This window comes from Cervus elaphus, chromosome 1 (genome assembly GCF_910594005.1).
Source record: "Cervus elaphus chromosome 1, mCerEla1.1, whole genome shotgun sequence".
Lineage (NCBI taxonomy): Eukaryota > Metazoa > Chordata > Mammalia > Artiodactyla > Cervidae > Cervus > Cervus elaphus.
The window spans coordinates 62,867,019-62,881,770 of NC_057815.1; the positions used below are offsets into that span (position 1 = coordinate 62,867,019).

General features: G+C 38.2%; 1 pseudogene; it reads right to left on the reverse strand.

Moving 5' to 3' along the window:
* Nucleotides 1-11,990: 11,990 nt before the first annotated feature.
* LOC122698583 lies at nucleotides 11,991-12,956 on the reverse strand (annotated as a pseudogene).
* Nucleotides 12,957-14,752: the final 1,796 nt, after the last annotated feature.

The window sequence follows — 14,752 nt, forward strand, 5'->3', positions numbered from 1 at the left end:
TGGAAACCTTTGGTCAAATGAGAGAGTATGTCTTCACACCTCCTAAATAATAGAGGTCTGTGTATGGTGGATTGATAGGCCTGTGCTGCTTGATCAGTAACTGGCCTCAGATCTCAGCCTCTCACACTTCAGATCTTACAAATGCAAGGGAAATGTTTTTCTCACCGTATGCTATTCTTCCTGAATTCATCCACTACATCAGGGTCACCTTTAAACAGTGAACTTTCTGAAATGCTTGCTCTGTTTAAAATAGTGGTTACTGAATTTTTACATTCTTTATGTAAAATAATTAATAGGAAAAAGCTAGGTATCCTTTTAGGCATTTTCAGATTAAAACCTAAAATTTTATCATAGATTTACATAGTTGTTGAGCACACATTTTGGCTATATTGTAAATATACTGAGGCTTCCCTGGTGACTCAGATGATAAAGAATCTGCCTGAGTCCCAGAGACCCAGGTTTGATCCTTTGGTTGGGAAGATCCCCTGGAGAAGGAAATGGCAACCTACTCCCGGATTCTTGACTGAAGAATTCCATGAACAGAGGAGCCTGGCAGGCTGCTACAGTCCATGAGTTCACAAAGAGTTGGGCATGACTTAGAGACTAATGCTTCACTTTCATAAATATACCAAGTTTAAAATAAATTGTTATATCACAGTTTAAAATATCTAATATAAACTAAATGCATATTTTAATACCCAACATTATGAATTTAAATAGGCATGAACATATTCTTTAGCATTCCATTCACATGTTTTTATGTTAGTCCCTTTTCTCTTCAAACTCAAATTTTTATTTTACCTCCAACAAAGAGTTTGTAATACATATATTTTTCTGTTTGAAAAAATTTTAGTGTTTGCTGTTTCACAATACTTTCCAAGAAATATGTATATATATATATTTAAATTTTATGTTTAAAATTTGGTCACACATAGAGCATTGTTCTAAAGATGTATTCTTTATTGAATTATTTTTCTGACATTAATGCATAATGATCAAAACAACATGAGCATAATACAAATTTTTATATATTAAAAGTAAAATTTGACTTCAATCCATCTCTTAATGAGCTGCATGATTTTATTTTTCTTGGTTCTGGAAAATATTTATTATTTATTAATTGATACCATTTGTCTTACTCTAGAATATGCTACCCTATCATTGATGTCATTCACTTCCTCAAAATCTATGTCAATATTTCCATTAGTCCTTTTGATAGGTATCTCAGCAATGTTTACTATTTGGGCCATACAATGGAAATATTAAATGGCTTTAATAGCTATGTCTATTCATATTTTTTCCTTTTTTAAAATTAAAATTTGTTGTTATTACTATTTCATTTTTGTGAAGTGAGTAAATAAGATATTAGAAAGGAAAAAAAAATAGTATAACAGAGGCACAGTCAAACCTCCTACATTCCCAGGCAAAGCCATTTCAGTAAAGAAACTATATGGATGTTGAACATCTAAAAATTTATTCTTACAAAAATATTTGTGCTCAGGCACTCCTCAAAATATCTTCTTATTTCCTTAGAGGAACAGGTAATTGATTTGAAGGCCACTAGGTTAGATATGCACCAATGACAGTGTCTATAAACTGTCTAAGAAGGTGAAATTCAAGGTGAATTTCTTAGACAGATACTGATCAAATTTCACAGTCAAATATCACAGATAATTACTGCTTCTGGAGAGGTACCCAAAGACTTGGGATTATAAATAGTATGTATATCTTTCATTAATAAGTGGCTAATCATTTTCTTCATTTATCCAAGTAATATTTTTGAGTACCTACTATGTATAAAGGGTAGATATGTAATACTGTCTTATTTTTGGATGCAGCATAGAAAATAAAATCTAAAAATTTAGCTAAGATGTTGGAGTAATTCTTGGGGCAATTCAGATATTCCCTTCTAGGTTTTAGATGTCATCAGTGGATGAATCTACCAGTAAGCTGCAAGTCTAAAGGATGAATGTGCTTCAACACACTTTAGATATGTGATCAAATCTCATTTTTAGTCACATTACTTTCAGAGTCACTTCTTTTGTTAGATACCATCACTTCAGAGGGCATGATTGACTAGCAGCAACACTCAGAATGATGTTCAGATTATTCTTTTTAATTAACTAATTAATTTTAATTGGAGGACAATTACTTTACAATATTGCAATGGTTTTTGCTATACATCAGTGCAAATCAGCCAGAGGCATACATGTGTTCCCTCCATCCTGAACATCCCCCCCTCCAAAATCACCTCCCCAACCTGTCCCTCCAGGTATTCACAGAGCACCGGCTTCTCTGGGTGCCCTACGTCATTCATCAAACTCGCCCTGGTTATTTATTTACTTACGATAATCTATATGTTTCAGTGCTGTTCTATCAAATCATCCCAGCTTCTCCTTCTCCCACTGAGTCCAAAACTCTGTTCTTTATGTCTGTGTCTCCTTTGCTGTCCTGCACATAGGATTGTCGGTACCATCTTTCTAGATTCCATATATATGCAGATTATTCTTTTTTATTTTTTTCACCGTTGTTCAATAATCCAAATCTTAGAAAAATCCAAAGGGATAGTTATACAATTTATTTAAAGCATTATTTTATAACATGATCTAGTATATCTTTTTGTGTCCAACTCTCTCAATGATTGTAACTTTATTTATTTATTTATTTTTTTATTTTTTTATTAGTTGGAGGCTAATTACTTCACTGTAACTTTAAATAACAACCTCCAAATGACAAAAGCAGAGATGCTTTGCAGTCTTGTAAGGTTAAGGATAAAGATATACCATGTCATACGATGGCTACTTGCCACACATGGTTATTGAGCTCTTGAAAAATGGCTGATTTGAATTGATATTTGTTGTAATGACATGTGGTCGGACTTTGGAGACTTAACATTAAAAAAAAAAAAAAGAATGTAAACTATCTTCTTATTTTTTAAATGTAGGTTACATGTTTAAATGATTACATTTTAGATATACTGGGTTTAACAATATATACTTTGAAAATACTTTAATTTATTTCTGTTTACTTTTTAAATATTGCTACTAGAAAATTGTAACTAGCATATGCTTGTCTTATAAATCTATTGGGCAGAAATAGGTTTGAAGCTAAATTGTGTAAACTAATAAATTAAGTAGAGCAATATATTTCAATTAGCAATCAGCATTTCTTTGTTTAATGAATCCCATAGGTTCAAGGTCATGAAATTTCCAACATGAATGGTAGAGAAAATATCTTATGTTTAGATAACTTTATATACATTTATATGTATATAATATATTATATATATTTCTCTAATATTTCTTTCTTTCACCTACAAATTGTTGTGAAACATGATCATCTTTATTATGCAGACAGGTATTCCTCTATATTTAAAACAATTTAAGCATGTATAAAAGAAGAGCATACTAGAAAGGGAAAATTCAAGAATAAATAAAACCTTCTAATTTTGACCTTTCAGCAGCAATGGTTAAAATAATTTTAGGCCATTCATTTCAAGATCCATGATAGCATATTCAAAGTTGCTGACCTATTTCCTCAATAGCATTTCTCACATAACCATATGTGGAAGTTACAAACACTGAAACGCACAAATTGCTAATTTCTAAGAAAGAATGTGTACAGTACTGTAACTTAATGAATGTGGTGCCTGCAATAACTGTGTTGTTGTTTAGTTGCTAAATCGTGTTGGACAGACTCTTTTATGACCCCATGGACTGTAGGCCTCCAGGTTCCTCTGCCCATGGGATTTCCCAGTCAAGATATTGAAATAGCTTGCCATTTCCATCTCCAGGGGAATCTTCTCAAACCAGGGGTAGAACCCACATCTCCTGCATTGGCAGGTGGACTCTTTACTACTGAGCTACCAGGGAAGCCCCTGCAATAACTTAGCCGGTTTTCAATACACATGATGATGCTACCTTTTTCTGCCAATTTACAGGTTAAAAGTTGTTACTGGAGCTTTTAGTTTTGCAAATATTACCTGGTATTTAATACACCATGTGGATACCATACTCACTTAAAATATTTATATACATATACTTATATATTTGGGTTTCTCTTACCTTAGAAGTGGGGTATCTCTTCACGGCCGATCCAGCAAAGCCCAGCCACTGCTCCTTACCTTGGAGGAGGGGTATCTCCACACAGCTGCCCCTCCTGACCTTGAACGTGGAGTAGCTCCTCTTGGCCACTGCCCCTGACTTTGGGCAAAGGGTAGCTCCTCATGGCCACGCTTCTGTGTGGTCTGTCGCAGCCGGTGATAGGTGTTGCAGAAGGGCATCAGAGGACAGGCACACTGAAACCATAATCACAGAAAACTAGCCAATCTGATCACATGACAACAGCCTTGTCTAACTCAATGAAACTAAGCCATGCTGTGTGGGGCCACCCAAGACGGAGGGTCATGGTGAAGAGGTCTGACAGAATGTGGTTCACTGGAAAAGGGAATGGCAAATCACTTCACTATTCTTGCCTTGAGAACCCCATGAATAGCACGAAAAGGCAAAATGATAGGATACTGAAAGATGAACTACCCAGGTCGGTAGGTGCCCAATAAGCTACTGAAGATCAGTGGAGAAATAACTCCAGAAAGAATGAAGGGATGGAGCCAAAGCAAAAACAATACCCAGTTGTGAATGGGACTGGTGATGGAAGAAAGGTTTGATGCTGTAAAGAGCAATATTGCACAGGAACCTGGAATGTTAGGTCCATGAATCAAGGCAAATTGGAAGTGGTCAAACGAGATGGCAAGAGTGAATGGCGACATTCTAGGAATCAGCAAAATAAAATGGACTGGAGTAGGTGAATTTAACTCAGATGACCATTATATCTACCACTGTGGGCAGGAATCCCTTAGGGGAAATGGAGTAGCCATCATGGTCAACAAAAGACTCCAAAATGCAGTACTTGGATGCAATCTCAAAAATGACAGAATGATCTCTGTTCATTTCCAAGGCAAACCATTTAATATCATGGTAATCCAAGCCTATGCCCCAACCAGTAATGCTGAAGATGCTGAAGTTGAACAGTTCTATGAAGACCTACAAGACCTTTTAGAAGTAACACCCAAAAAAGACGTCCTTTTCATTATAGGGGACTGGAATGCAAAAGTAGGAAGTCAAGAAACACCTGGAATAACAGGCAAATTTGGCCTTGGAGTACAGAATGAAGCAGGGCAAAAGCCAATAGAGTTCTGCCAAGAGAATGCACTGGTCATAGCAAACACCCTCTTCTAACAACACAAGAGAAGACTCTACACATGGACATCACCAGATGGTCAACACAGAAATTAGATTGATTATATTCTTTGCAGCCAAAGATGGAGAAGCTCTATACAGTCAGCAAAAACAAGACCAGGAGCTGACTGTGGCTCAGATCATGAACTCCTTATTGCCAAATTCAGACTTGAATTGAAGAAAGTAGGGGAAAACACTAGACCATTCAGGTATGACCTAAATCAAATCCTTTATGACTATACAGTGGAACTGAGAAATAGAGTTAAGGGACTAGATCTGATAGACAGAGTACCTGATGAACTATGGACAAAAGTTCGTGACATTGTACAGGAGACAGGGATCAAGACCATCTCCATGGAAAAGAAATGCAAAAAGGCAAAATGATTGTCTGAGGAAGCCTTACAAATAGCTGTGATAAGAAGAGAAGTGAAAAGCAAAGGAGAAAAGGAAAGCTATTTCCATTTGAATGCAGAGTTCCAAAGAATAGCAAGGAGAGATAAGAAAGCTTTCCTCAGTGATCAGTGCAAAGAAATAGAGGCAAACAACAGAATGGGAAAGACTAGAGATCTCTTCAAGAAAATTAGAGATACCAAGGGAACATTTCATGCAAAGATGGGTTCGATAGAGGACAGAAATGGTATGGACCTAACAGAAGTAGAAGATATTAAGGAGAGGTGGCAAGAATACACAGAAGGACTGTGCAAAAAATATCTTCATGACCCAGATAACCATGATGGTGTGGTCACTCACCTAGAGCCAGACATCCTGGAATGTGAAATCAGGTGGGCCTTAGAAACATCACTACGAACAAAGCTAGTGGAGGTGATGGAATTCCAGTTGAGCTATTTCAAATCCTGAAAGATGATGCTGTGAAAGTGTTGCACTCAATATGCCAGCAAATTTGGAAAACTCAGCAGTGGTCACAAGACTGGAAAAGGTCAGTTTTAATTCCAATCCAGGAAAGGCAATCCCAAAGAATACTCAAACTACCGCACAGTTGCACTCATCTCACGTGCTATAAAGTAATGCTCAAAATTCTCCAAGCTGGGCTTCAGCAATACGTGAACCGTGAACTTCCAGATGTTCAAGCTGGTTTTAGAAAAGCAGAGGAACCAGAGATCAAATTGCCAACATCCTCTGGATCGTTGAAAGAACAAGAGAGTTCCAGAAAAACGTCTATTTCTGCTTTATTGACTATGCTAAAGCCTTTGACTCTGTGGATCACAATAAATTGTGGAAAATTCTGAAAGAGATGGAAATACCAGACCACTTGACCCACATCTTGAGAAACCTATATGCAGGTCAGGAAGCAACAGTTAGAACTGGACATGGAACAAGAGACTGGTTCCAAATAGGAAAAGGAGTACGTCAAGGCTGTATATTGTCACCCTGCTTATTTAACTTATATGCAGAGTACATCATGAGAAACGCTGGTCTGGAAGAAGCACAAGCTGGAATCAAGATTGCCAGGAGAAATATCAATAACCTCAGATATGCAGATGACACCACCCTTATGGCAGAAAGTGAAGAGGAACTAAAAAGCCTCTTGATGAAAGTGAAAGAGGAGAGTGAAAAAGTTGGCTCAAAGCTCAACATTCAGAAAACTAAGATCATGGCATCTGGTCCCATCACTTCTTGGGAAATAGATGGGGAAACTGTGGAAGAAGTGTCAGATTTTATTTTTTGGGGGCTCCAAAATCACTGCAGATGGTGATTGCAGCCATGAAATTAAAAGACGCTTACTCCTTAGAAGGAAAATTATGACCAACCTAGATAGCATATTAAAAAGCAGAGACATTATGTTGACAACAAAGGTTCATCTAGTCAAGGCTATGCTTTTTCCAGTAGTCATGTATGGATGTGAAAGTTGGACTGTGAAGAAAGCTGAGCACCGAAAAATTGATGCTTTTGAACTGTGGTGTTGGAGAAGACTCTTGAGAGTCCCTTGGACTGCAAAGAGATCCAACCAGTCCATCCTAAAGGAGATCAGTCCTGAGTGTTCATTGGAAGGACTGATGCTGAAGCTGAAACTCCAATACTTGGGCCATGTCATGCGAAGAGTTGACTCATTGGAAAAGCCCCTGATGCTGGGAGGGATTGGGAGCAGAAGAAGAAGGGGACGACCGAGGATGAAATGGCTGGATGGCATCACCGACTCGATGGACATGAGTTTGAGTAAACTCTGGGAGTTGGTGATGGACAGGGAGGCCTTGCGTGCTGTGATTCATGGGGTTGCAAAGAGTCGGACACGACTGAGGGACTGAACTGACTGATTTATATATTTACTGACAATAGTCAAGCCATGACAAAAACCTTGCTTCTAAGATGAGAGGCAAAAGAAATACAAATATAAAATAAATTACAAAAATCCATAATCATAATAACACAATGACAGAATATGTTCATATTGACATAAACATTGTTTAAAATGTTTGAATATTTTATAAATATATTCAGAAGGATTATACAAGTATTCAAAATTTGCTTAGTATTGCTTGTAAGACAAATTAGAGTAGTTTGGCATTTTTACAAAAAAGTTTAAATCTCTTGTTTTTCTGATATTATTTCAGCATGGAAAATAGTGCTAGAATAACTTTAATTTATACAAGTTTTCAGTTAAGTCTCTCACTGGAAATCTAACAAATTTTAGCTTCAATATTTCCTGTACAAAGTTTGCCAGATAAATTAAAATTATTTCCAAAATGTTGAATTTTATGTGATATATACAATTGTTGCTACTAGCTTGTCATTTCTTCTTGGCCCTCCCAGTTAAGACAGCAAAAAAAAATATGTCTGTATACTGCCCTGATTGTATACAAATATCTATAAATATGTTTTATTTAATCATCTGTATCTACATTAAGCGAAACATGACTTCATACTGATGTCTCCAACTCCAGTCCATGGATCATTCACATTGCTCCCCTTGCTTTTCCATAACATCCCAGCCAAGTAGGGAGAAACTTGGTTCCCAGGTGGCACTAGTGCTAAAGAATCCAACTGCAGGAGACATAAAACATGAGGGTTCAAACACTGGGTGCAGCATTTATTATATTTCATTTTGCCTTTAGTACAGATCCCACCCAGTTCCAAAGATCAGCACCATTTCCCTCTGTCTTCTCCAGTACAGTTGCTTCATATATTTGTAATAGAACTACATTTTGTCATATTTTGTCATTCATCTTGAGAAATTTTTTAAAATTATATAGAATAAATATATATAAATTATATATATTAAAGATCACTCTGTGGTTCTGTAAATTTCTATGAGTTTTAGCAAATGCCTAATGTCATGTGTGTACCATCACAGCATTACAGAGTAATTCTACTCTAAAAAACCCTCTGTGCTTCACTAATTTAATACGCCACTCGCTTAAATTCTTAGGTACCACCAGTAAGTTTACTCTCTATGAAGTTTTGCCTTTTTCTGAGTTTTGTCTGTATGAAATCATAATTGTTTCAAAGACCTGTTAGACTTCCTTCCTTCATTTAGCAATGAACATTTGGGATTCATCCATGTCTTTATGTATCTTGATTAGGGGCTTCCCTGGTGCTTCAGATGGTAAAGAATCTGCCTGCAATGTGAGAGACCTGGTTTTGGTCTTTAGGGTCAGGAAGAGCCCCTGGAGAAGGAAATGGCAACCCACTCCAGCATCCTTGCCTGCAGAATTCCATGGACTGAGGAGCTTGGCAGTTTATAGTCCATGGGTCTTGATAGCCCATTCTTTTTAAATTTCTGAATAATATTCCATTGGATGAATGCACCACACTTTGTTTATATATTTGCTTAGTGGAAGACATTTTGGTTGCTTAAACTTTTCTATCTCTTCCTTTTATGTTCATTATTTACAAAAGAGAGAAACTTAGGAGGCTGGATGAAGTCGAATTCTTCTACAGCAGCATCTTGGGCTATCTTCCACTTGAAGAATCCATTTGATATCATCAGAAAATTGATATCCAATCCTGTGTCCTCTTATGTGTCAAATTTAAGTCAATTTACAAATGGCCAGTAAGACCACCCACTTAATTTTATGAAAGGGAAATTATTTTCACAATAAAATGTGACTAGTATAGTTATTTACATTCTAGGCACTGGATAAATTAATGCAGAGATTTACCAATAAACTGTTTTCAAAAAATCAAATCTATTTTGAAACCTAAACATATCATGCTATTTCTTATGTCATAAAGTCCACACAAATATCCACGTGCATGCACATAAGCACACAGAAATAATTAATGCTTTTGTTTAGTGAGAAGAAACAGAAAAGGTTGAAGGACAAAGATTAAGAGCAGACTACTTGATTTAATGTCTTCATTTGATTTCTGGTGAAATTTTGGCTGTTCTAGAGTTCATGATCTGTGAGAATAAAAAGTATCAGTTGATAGATAGCTCTCATCAAGAGATCATTTATAAGACAGAGATAATTCTCAGTAGCTGCTGTAAAGATGTTATGTAGAGGCTTGGCTGATGCTTTCTGTCAAACATGTTTTATCTTTAATTGCTTAGCCTGCAATTTGCAATCATTCATTGGTCTTTGACTCCTGGAAAAGGAAATGGCAACCCAATCCAGTATTCTTGTCTGGGAAATCCCATTGACAGAGAAGCCTGGAAGGCTACACTTTATGATGCCTCAAGAGTAGGAAACTACTTATTGACTAAACTACCACCGCTGGTCATTGAACAACTTATTTTGCCCCAAAATCCCCCTTCATGTTTCCTCTAGTCCCTTTATAATGTAAATATTATTATTTTATCTTCTATAGCTGACCTTTATTTCACAGTTTCAGAAATACAGTCCATAGGTCTTTGGTTGTATTAGTTTGCTAGGACGGCCACAAAATGGGTGGCCAGAAGTTTACTTCCTTCAAATTATGAAGGCCTCTACCAATTTCTCATGTTTCTGGTTTCCTCGGGGCCCCTTCCCTGGCTTGCAGGGGGCTGTCTTTTCCCTGTGTCGTCATTCTGGTCTTCTTTCTGTGCTTGGGTCCTAACAGTCTCTTCATATAGGGACACGAGTCACACAGGATCAGAGTCCACCCTAAGGACCTCATTTTAACTCGATTATGTCTATAAAGACCCTACCTCCAAATGCAGTCACAGGCTAAGATACTGGGGTTAGAATTTCAAAATAGGAATGTGTGGGGAATTCAGCCCAAGTCACTGGTAGATCTAATTGTCCTGAAGCTAATTTTGTTCTGTCACCTCTACCTTCAGAAACCCCTTTTTGTCCAGGGATGTGTTTAGATAACATTTGGGAGCATCTGTGTAAGTGGATGATTACCACTCGGCCACCCTACTTCCTGTTCCCACAATGGCTGCAAACATAAATGTTCTTATCCATAATCTGGAGTGTAAATTGTGGAGTGGAGGAGAACATAATTCACATAAACCAAGCACCTGTGAAGCCTATTAGTAATGCAAGACTGTATCTTTTACATGGACTTCCCAGGTGATGCTAGTAGTAAAGAACCCACCTGCTAACGCAGTAGATATAAGAGATGTAGGTTTGATCCCTGAGTCAGGAAGATGCCCTGGAGGAGGGCATGGCAACCCATTCCAGTATTGTTGCTTGGAGAATCACATAAACAGAGGAGTCTGGCAGGACCACCAAAGAAATCCCATGGCTGCCCTTCAAAATTATATTTCTGAGAGAGGTTACCTGGTTTCCATAAAATAATTTTTTATGATCATTAAAGCCACATCTATTTTGTTTGTTTGTTTTGGCTGTGCAGGGTCTCGCTGCATCACACAGGCTTCTCTAGTTGTGGTACAAGGGCTGAGTTGCCCTGCAGCTGGTGGTATCTTTGTTCCCTGACCAGGGATTGAATCTGTGTTCCCTGTATTAGAAGGCAGATTCTATACTAGGGACCACCTTGGAAGTCCAAAATTCACATCCTTTCTATCGTAACATTTTCTAGTGCAAAGTCCAGAATGCCTAGGGAAACCGCCTCTAAGAATTTAAACCACATTAAGAACATTAAGGTTAAAAAAAAAGCCTATCATTGTGAGAAAAATGAATTTACCTTCCCACAATGTCACCTACAGACATACTTGAAGTTTTAATCCTAAATACTAAGGCCCTCTAGCAACACAGGAGCGTTAATCCAATGGTGGGGGCTCTAACTATACCCACCTCCGTCTTTAGGCTCTTTGCTCATTGTGTGTGTGCTTAAATCATGCTGAGTATAGATTAGGTAATCTCAGTTGAATAGCTGAGAAATATCTTGATCAATATCCATATAGCCTGGATCAATATCCAAATAACTTGATCAATATCCATCTTCCCTCAGCTATTTACTATTTTTTTGCAAGAGAAACTCAGAGCACACCTATCCATTATATGAACCAGAAACGTGGGGTTTACCTGGAGGAAGTGGAGCTGCCTAGGAGAATGTGTGGTGGGGGCAACACAAAGGTTTTCATTCACATTTACTTAACCAAGCCCACTGGAGAGAAAAATATTCAGAAAGGAAGAAAAAATTTAAACAGACCTTTACTCAGTCAATGACACTTATTTCATTGGCAGATAAATGTGCTACAGTCAGATCAAATTGGATCCACAACTATTTGGATAGAATGTTTGCTGATAGTTTCTCCCAGAACAAAAATCTGATTAAATCCAAGATCATTTCATATTCCCTTAAAGGTATCATGGGATTTTTTTTTACACTCTCTATTCAAAAATTTGACTATCCTCTCCCTGTAGACCTATGTCTGCAATTTCTGTGTAATTAAGCGCATTCAGCCCTTCACCTTAAATGCATGCTTCTTTGAGAAATGAGGTGAAAAACTCCCTGGCGGATCCACTTAACTTAGTTATCCTTAACACTGTAAAGGATAGGGTTCATCACTGGAGGCACCAACAGGTAAATATTGGCCATGATAACATGCACTAGAGGAGAGGCACGCTAGGCAAATCAATGAGTCATAGATACCCTAACCATGGACACATACAGGACCAGAAGAGCCAGCAAGTGGCACAGACATTTATTGAGGGCCCACAGTCTCTCAGTCCATGAAGCTGTGCCCAAGATACTTTTCAGGATGAGTGTCGGAGAGCACGATGAGCAGAGGGTCCATCACAATAATGAGCAAAACCACAGCAAAAGCATACCAATTGTTGACTCAGATGTCAGCACAGACCAGGCGAATCATATCCTGGTGGAGGCAGTAGGAGTGAACAAGAAGGTGGGAGTGGCAGAAGGGCAGGTGCTTGAGTAGGAAAAGGGAGGGAAGAGCAGCCAGAACACAGCGGCAAAGGATGGCTAGTCCCATCCCGCCAATGACACTGTTGGTGAGGATGGTAGCATAATGAACGGGGCAGCAGATGGCCACATAGCGGTCAAAGGACATGGCCAGTAGGACTGAAGATTCCATAACGGAGAATGCAAGGAGGAAGAGGAACTGGGCAAAACAGCCCTCAAAGCTGATCTTCTGAATGTTAAACCAGAGCATGCCTGTGGGCAGGGTGCTGAGGGTGAGACCCAGGTCAGTGATGGCCAGCGTGGAGAGGAACAGGTACATGGGCTGGACGAGGGATGGCTCTGTACGAATGACAGTGAGAATGGCAGTGTTTCCCATGATGGAGATGGTGTAGAGACAGCAGAGGGGATGGAGATCCAGATGTGGTAGGCCTCCTCAAATACAGGGATGCCTGTGACAATGAAGTAGAAGGGGTCTTGGATGGTGTTCATCACCTCGGACATGATAGACGAATGTAGTTTCATGTTGAAGCTCTTCACTCAGAGAGAACCAGAAACATTAAAAATAATCTTTGTCTTTACCTTGTTTGATATAAACTCTATCAGAATAAAGATACAGAGCTGTTGAGTGTTCCTGAGGAAGTTTAGGAAGACAGTGGTTGCTCTTCCTGGCCTGTCTCTGCAGGGACTGTTTCCACACAATTTGTATTCTCCTGATAAGTCTATACACATTAACTCATGAACAAATCTTTAAGGTTTTTTTTTTTTTTTCCTGCCTGTAGTTTTCAATTTCCATTTTCTTCTTAGTGCCCTGGAATCTTCCTTTTATCCAAACCACATCACTAATATTATTCTCATAAAGACTTAAAATGAACCGTTAACTGGGAAAGACCTAGCCCTCAGCTTTTTTACCCAGCATCTCCTTTTGAAATTTTCTTTGAGTGTTATAAGACATCTCACTTGTTTCACTTATTTGAAAGTCATCACCAACTCTTCCTCTATTTCTTCTTCATTTCATCATGCAGTAAGGTCATTTTTCATCTTGATCAGTTCTTATTTCTAAACTGTCTTCTTATTCTCATTAGTTCATATCATCTGACAACACTGACTCCATGTGTGCAATATTAGAAGAGAACTGGAAGCAAAGGTTGCTTTGAAGATAGCTTTGGGCTTCTTCGCTGCTGCTGCTTAGTCACTCAGTCACGTCCGACTCTGTGACCTCATGGACTGTAGCCCAGCCGGCTCCTCTGTCCATGGGATTCTTCAAGCAAGAATACTGGAGTGGGTGGCCATTCCCTTCTCCAGGGGATCTTCCCGATCCAGGGATCAAACCCAAGTCTCCCACATTGCAGGCAGATTCTTTATCGTTTGAGCTACCAGCAGAAGCCCCTGGGCTTCTTTAGCCTCTTCCTATTATTTAACTTCCACTGTTAATGGAGTTTGATTGGTTCAATATTCCATTCTTTTAAAGCTATAAGATGAATTATACCTAGTCTCTAACCAAGATTATGGTCACCATCTTTTATGAGCTGGAAGTGGGTCCAGGGTCCATCTCGTCTATGTGTCTGCTTGAGCCACTGGAAGCAAATGCCAGAATATTTACATTATGGAGCAGAAAGAGAAGACATTTTCTCCTTTGGTGCTAGTTCTTGGAGAGCCTTCTGGACCCACATATTGGAGGAGTATAGGACATAGGAGGTTTTACTGTATTGGATCTAGATCCTGTGGAGGGTTATTTGACCTTTGGCCTTTTTGAATGCATAGCTACACAATTCTACACCCACTCTTCTCCGGTGTTTCCTTTTAGGTCTCATACCTGTGTTCATGCTTTTACATCTGCCGTGTTTTGACATCCTTTGACATTCCTCCTACTGCATTTACTTTAAAAATATTTGCCCATTCTTTGAAAATCAGGAGAGCTATTACATGCACCTAGAAATCTCTTCTGATTGCCCTAGAATATTGCAGATTCCTTTCCTTTGTTCTTCCCTAAAATCTCCTTATATCTATTATTATTGCTTTCACTGAGATATTTTAAATGTTTCCTTAGGAGTCTCCTAGACCTGACTATGAATTATCAAATTAATAATTCATCTGTACATTCCCAGGAGTAAATTTGTGTCTAATGCTAAATGAATGGCTTGATTTATAGTTACTTTTGTTAACATGCACCTACTGTAGACCTGTAGGGTAGGGATTGTGACCTTGTCATAAATGAAGTATCTTTTTTTTTTTTTCATTTCAGAAAATTAAAAAAAAAAAAACACACATTGAAAAATGAACAATAGAGAATTCACGTAAATCCCTGC